The sequence below is a fragment of the Syzygium oleosum genome, unplaced genomic scaffold, assembly GCF_021117445.2.
Source record: "Syzygium oleosum isolate NSW1041296 unplaced genomic scaffold, Sole_v2.1 Sole_v2.31, whole genome shotgun sequence".
NCBI lineage: Eukaryota > Viridiplantae > Streptophyta > Magnoliopsida > Myrtales > Myrtaceae > Syzygium > Syzygium oleosum.
This window is the reverse complement of record NW_026607515.1, coordinates 2,687,792-2,694,799: the sequence shown is the minus strand read 5'-3', so window position 1 is coordinate 2,694,799 and position 7,008 is coordinate 2,687,792.

Here is a 7,008-nt window from a genome sequence, read left to right as displayed (position 1 = left end):
CTGACACGGGATATAAGTTGATATTGAAGGAGGTGAGACATGTTCCAGATATGCATCTCAACCTTATCTCAGCTGGGAAGCTAGATGATGCCGGGATGGTGAATCACTTTGGTTCAGGCAAATGGAAACTCGTCAAAGGGAGTATGGTCATCGCCCGAGGAAAGAAAGAATGCTCCTTGTACGTCATGCAAGGAAGAGTATGCAACGGAGATGCTAATATTGCCCACGTTGACTCAAGCCTGGAGTTATGGCACAAGAGGCTTGGTCACATGAGCGAGAAGGGATTGCAGATCCTCGCCAAGAAAGAGCTACTCTCTGACGTGAAAGGCCAATTGCTAGAGGCCTGCACTCACTGCTTAGCCGGCAAACAACGCCGAGTATCATTCCAGAAACCAGATCGACCCAGAAGGAGAAGATATGTTCTTGATCTGGTTCATACTGATGTTTGTTCCATGACAGAGAAATCTCTTGGTGGTGCATATTACTTCGTCACCTTTATCGATGATCACTCCAGAAAAGTATGGGTGTATTTGTTGAGCACGAAAGACCAAGTTCTCAAAACTTTCAAGGAGTACCATGCCATGGTAGAACGGGAGACTGGGAAGAAATTAAAGTGCGTGCGAGCCGATAATGGTGGCGAGTATCGTGGCCCTTTCAAAGCATACTGCAGGTCACATGGCATAAAATTGGAGAAGACGCCTCCAAAGACGCCTCAGCTAAACGGCGTAGCTGAAAGGATGAATCGAACCATTGAGGAAAGAGTTCGATGCATGTTATCTCACGCCAAACTACCCAAATCATTTTGGGGTGAAACCGTGAAGATTGCCGTTGATATAATCAACTTGTCACCGTCAAAGCCTTTGGATAGAGAAATCCCAGAGGAGGCTTGGACAAGAAAGAAGGCGTCATACGATCATCTAAAAGTGTTCGGTTGCTGAGCGTTCGTCCATATTCCTAAAGACAAACGATCTAAGCTCGATGCTCCTTACCAAAAAAAAACGATCTAAGCTCGATGCGAAGAACAAGGAGTGTATTTACCTTGGCTCACTAAGAGATGAGTTTGGTTATCGACTATGGGATCCGATCAAAAGGAGGATCGTGAGAAGTTGTGATGTTGTCTTCTTTGAAGGCCAAACTCTTGAAGACATAGAGAAACCCAAAACCAGGATCGTTATCCATTCCGATCCTGTGTTACCCTCTAAGAAGAGTGATGATTCAGGGGGAGAGTCATCACAAAATAACAATGAAGAAGTCGGTGATGATGACGAACCACCAACAGAGGAGCCTGTCGAAACGACAGAGACAGAACCTGTCGAACCAGAGCCTCAAGTTCAACCGAGGCAATCCACTAGAATCAAGCATCCCTCCATTAGATATCCTGCAGATGATTATACAGTCCTTGTAGAAGAAGGGGAGCCTCAAAGTTATGAAGAAGCAGTGACTAGCAATAAGAAAGAAGAATGGGTGAAAGCAATGCGGGAGAAGATGCAGTCCTTGCATGAGAATCATACCTATGATCTAGTTGAGTTACCGAAGGGAAGGCGAACATTGAAAAATAAGTGGGTGTATAAACTCAAAGCTGATGAAAACAGCTCACAGCCAAGGTACAAAGCTCGAATTATTGTCAAAGGATGCAATCAGAAGAAGGGCATTGATTTCGATGAGATATTTTCTCCGGTAGTGAAGATGTCTTCGATCCGAGCTGTCCTTGGTATAGCCGCCTCCCTAGACTTGGAAATTGAACAGCTCGATGTGAAGACTGCCTTTTTTCACGGAGACCTAGAGGAAGAGAACTACATGGAACAACCCGAGGGTTTCAAAGCTCCGGGAAAAGAGCACCTAGTGTGTCTACTCAAGAAAAGTCTCTATGGTTTAAAACAAGCACCAAGACAGTGGTACAAGAAATTCGATTCGTTCATGACGGAACATGACTTCAAGAAAACTCACGCTGACCACTGTGCGTTCATTAAGAGGTATGCTAGTGGTGATTTCATTATTCTTCTACTTTATGTCGATGATATATTGATAGTTGGGCAAGACTCAAAGAAAATTGCTGCACTGAAGAAGGCCTTGAGCCAGTCTTTTTCTATGAAAGATCTTGGCCAAGCAAAGCAGATCCTTGGGATGAAGATTGTTCGAGATCGTTCGAAGAAGCTATTATGGCTATCCCAGGAAAAATATATCGAGAAGATTCTCGAGAGATTCAACATGCGTAAGGCCAAAGCAGTAAGTACTCCTTTTACTGGACATTTCAAATTCAGTCAGAAACAGAGTCCTTCGACTGAAAAAGAGAAAGAAGAGATGATGAACGTGCCATATTCATCGGCGGTTGGCAGCCTTATGTATGCAATGGTATGCACCAGACCCGATATTGTTCATGCAGTCAGTGTTGTGAGTCGATTCCTTTTGAATCCAGGGAAGGAACATTGGGTTGCTGTCAAATGGATATTTCGATACCTCCAGGGTACATCAAAAAGGTGTTTGTGTTTCCACAAAGAAAAACCCGTGTTAAAAGGATACACTGATGCAGATTTAGGTGGTGATGTTGATTCAAGAAAATCGACGTTAGGGTACCTGACTACCTTTGCAGGGGGAGCTGTGTCATGGCAGTCGAAGCTCCAAAAATGTGTTGCCCTGTCTACCACTGAAGCCGAATATATTGCAGCCACAGAAGCATGTAAAGAAATGCTCTGGATGAAGAACTTCTTGCTTGAGTTGGGTCATAAGCAAGAAAAGTATGTATTGAGATGTGATAACGAAAGTGCCATGCACTTGGCGAAAAATTCAGCCTATCACTCTCGCTCAAAACATATCGATATGCGTTACCATTGGATTTGGGATGTGATAGAGGAGAAGCATTTACAGCTCGACAAGGTTCACACCGATGAGAACTGGTCCGACATGATGACCAAGGTTATTCCGTCGAAGAAGTTCGATGAGTGTTGCGAAGGTGCATGTATGGCAATTATCCCCTCTAATTAAGTCGAAGGGGGAGATTTGTTGGGATTCTCCTTAATTAGTCGGGAGAATTAATGCATTGATGACCACGTAGTTCCAATGCAACCAACTCGCTTGGAAAACGAAGAGTTTTGCAAATCTCCATGCTTTTTGGAAAGATGCTTTACGACCACTTTATTTATTGATGAAGAATTTAGAGCATGGAAGAGATGTCTCATGGCCCTCTATAAATAGGGGATGAAGAGATATGTTGGATTGTGACGTGAGATCTGGTATACATTCCATATCAAAGACAAATTCGACGAGAGTCGGTGAGGTCGAAGGTTTCGACAACCTCTTTTGATAAGAAAGATCCTCTGTGAGAGAGATCGTTATCCTCCTGTACTAGGTTGTAATCCACCAATAGGTAAGGGTGATCCACCAATTTTTGGTGAAGAAATATTATTGTAAATCCTACTATTATAGTGGAAGATCTTCGTGATTTTTCTCTTTCGAGGGATTTTCCACGTAAAATCCGTGTATCTTCGTCTCTACATTTCTCTTATTTTCTTTTTTTGCCAATCTTGATCACGCAAGGAGGGAGAAAGGGTTTCGCTTCCGCATCATCATTATTATTATACGCCTTTTTCCCAACAAAGCCAACTACAACCCACTGGACAGTCGCAAAACGGCTCTTACGCTATCTTAAGGGAACATTATTCCATGGGTTGCACTTGAGACGTGACACAAAACCTGTGCTTCATGCCTACGCCGATGCATATTGGGCAGGAAACATTGATGATCGCACATCTACTTCGGGTTTTGTCATTTATATCGGGCCAATCCTATCTCCTGGAGTTCTCGGAAGCAACGATTGGTTGTACGGTCATCTATTGAAGCAGAATACCGAGCCATTGCCACAGCCTCGGCGGAACTCATTTGGGTAAAATCTTTGCTTCAAGAACTTGGCATTCACATGGACACTGCACCAAGCTTGTATTGCGACAACATAGGCGCCACTTATGTTTGTGCAAATCCCGTCTTCCATTCCCGAATGAAACACATTGAGATAGATTACCATTTTGTTTGGGAACCTGTTAAAGCCGGCAAGATGCGAGTCTCCCATATTTCCACCCATATCAACTTGCCGACATTCTCACAAAACCGTTATCAAGGCTGCGGACAATACAATTACGAGACAAGATGGGCGTTTCCGATGGAATGTCCATCTTGCGGGGGTGTGTTAAGATATGAAATCTTTTTTATATCTTTTTTTTTTAATTTCAAATTAGCTTACCAACTATAGATGAGTTGGCATTCCTTGAATTTTGCTCTGCCAAAAATTGTATTTTTTCATCTTTTTATAAACGTGTACAATCTGTAAATGTATAGAAATGAAAATCATTCACAAATGTTGAGCCTTTTATAACCGGAACGGTCGCCCTCCGCCTTGGGAGCTCCCAAGCTCGCTCCTCCCTTGTCTGCCATAACCAGCTCTTGCCAACGACCACCGGCGAACCAGCAACAACTGCACTGAACACACCTCATGGAGATTGCAAAAACCCGTACAAATTCTAGAGATTTCCAATGGTCCGAAGCTGAGTTGCAGACGTGCTTCGGCCTTGATTCTGTTTGAATACACGATTTATGAGAGAGAGAAAGAGAGGGATTCATTCATTCTTCTTCATTGAGAATAAAGGAGAGAGACAGGGCATATGTGTCCTTGACTGGGATTGACCCAGTTAAGGTTCTTTCAGATTTGTAAAAAAAAAATAATAATTAATAATAATAATCGGTCCGGTCTAAATGGTCTGGGTGGGTGGTTCCACCCCCAGAATCGGGAACTGGATCGAAATTTACCGATTTCATAATTTGGAACCGGGAATCGAATCAGTGATCCCTGGAACCGCCTAGATCCAACCATTTCGGTATGGTCCGGGCAGTTCATTTTTCTCTCCTACTCCCAAATAACAATCTTTTTCAGCTCCATTTATTCAAGAAATAGATTTCTACAAATAGAATCAACTTTAGGGAGCTGATGCGCATGAAGGGTCGTTGATAATAACAATACATAATACAAATTCAAATACCTAAGAACGTCACCATCCCGGTTATGATCCTTGTGTCAGCCATTTCGATACTCAATAGAGAGTGCTTCCAGTGTCAGGAGGATGAAGGCACTGAAGTCAATATATGTCAAATACCCATCTTCGTGTACTTGCTCGATTATGAATACGATCTTTATCTCACGTAATAAAACAAACATTTAGTTACTTCTCTCGAGAGAGACAGATCATGTGTATTTTCCTAGGTAAAAAGTTTTGTTCCGACGATGCGATAATATGAAAAGTACTCAGAACTTTCAGCATAAAAATTTTTAGGGGAATACTCGAGTGTTAAGGGCGAAGGTCACTCTCAGCCGTTGAATTCAGAAAAGAGACGTCGGAAAATTTGGACTAAATCAACAAATCAGTATGTAATTATAAAATCGGTATATCAATATTAATTGTCCGTCACATTTCTGGGAGATGAAACAGATGATAATTACTTCGCATCAATAATGGTTTTGCAGCAATTGTAAGATAAGTTAATGACCCAGATGGATCTGATTAACCACGCTATTATTATAGCCTCTGATCTAAGGCATGAGCTGCTGTCTGTATATTGTCCGCAATAAGTCAGACAAGGTAATTAATTGTTTGCTAGAGCATAAAAAATGGATGCCGATAGCATGAATTTTCCCTAATAGCGTAGTACTACTTGCGTTATTGATCCATTTGGAGTGACAATATGATAACACGACCTGATATATGGGCCTGGCCTGCAGCTGGAACCGATATGTTTGTGGATACCAGGCTTCTCTGCGAGACTCCACCGTGCCTCATGTGGATCAAGGAAATAGGGTGATCTGGTTAGCTACTCTGATGAATTCTTCATTAGCAGGGATTGCAATGGCCAAGTAGATCTAAGGCCACAAATGGTTCGCCTATAATATTCCCACTCACAGTTTCATCAGCTGGTTGGCCGAATGGAATCGATTAGCTACAAAGGACAGAATTTCCAAATGGTTTTCTATCTCTAAATGTGATCTGTGTTTTGTGTGGGTCTTGTCCTGAAGATAGAAATCATCTTTTTACGACCTGTGTTGCTGCTCAGGAAAATTGGGGAAGAATATAGCGCGAATTTGGCCTTAGTAGGACTATTTGGAGCTGGGATTCGGAGTTTCATTGGGTTAATAATCATATGAAAGCGAAAGCACTACCTGTTCAAATTTTTTAGGTTACTGCAAGGAACTCCCAGGTTCATAAATTTTTGTCGTTGATAATAGTGCGATTTTGCCAGGAAGCATAAGGATGATTTGTATAAATTACACGATGAAAAGAATAGGAATTATTTGTCTCTTGATGAAAAGTAACAGGCTTGCAGGAACAGGAGTTTAGTCTGGCTGCTTGTTACATACTTGTCTTGTTGCTGTAAAGTGTTGCTGTTAGTTTTGCAAATGTATATATCCCTGATGTTCTTAGATATGTACGAGCCGTCATCCCCCTGCCGAATGACACACTTAATTAACAAAACAAAGAAAAAGATTAATCAACAAAAATATCGAACCAATGTTAATAATGCGTACGATATTAGCAATCATTTAAAAATGATATAACTTGACATGTATTTATGTATATGTTTGAACTGTTGAACTTTCATTGTAGTGGCACGAGTTTAAGCTATCTTAGCAGCAAAAAATATATATATGAATAACCCCTTGAATACGTACATAGTGTCATATTTCGCCCCCTCGATTTCTTCTTTCTGAGACATGGCTGCAATGAGATTTCTCTTGAAACCTCAAACCATCGCATCAGTTGACAGACCTCTCACCGTTAAATGTAGTTGCTATCTTGAGTTACAAGAAGTGCATTGTACCTCATCCAAAGTTGCTGCAACTGTTAAGTGCTTACCACTTCCCACACTAGATATGGCTAACAATAGCATGTTCGCGTCTTGTGTTTTACATCAGCAGGCTTTTGCACATGCAAGGGTGACTCTTTACATGAACTAGAACCTACCGAGGAT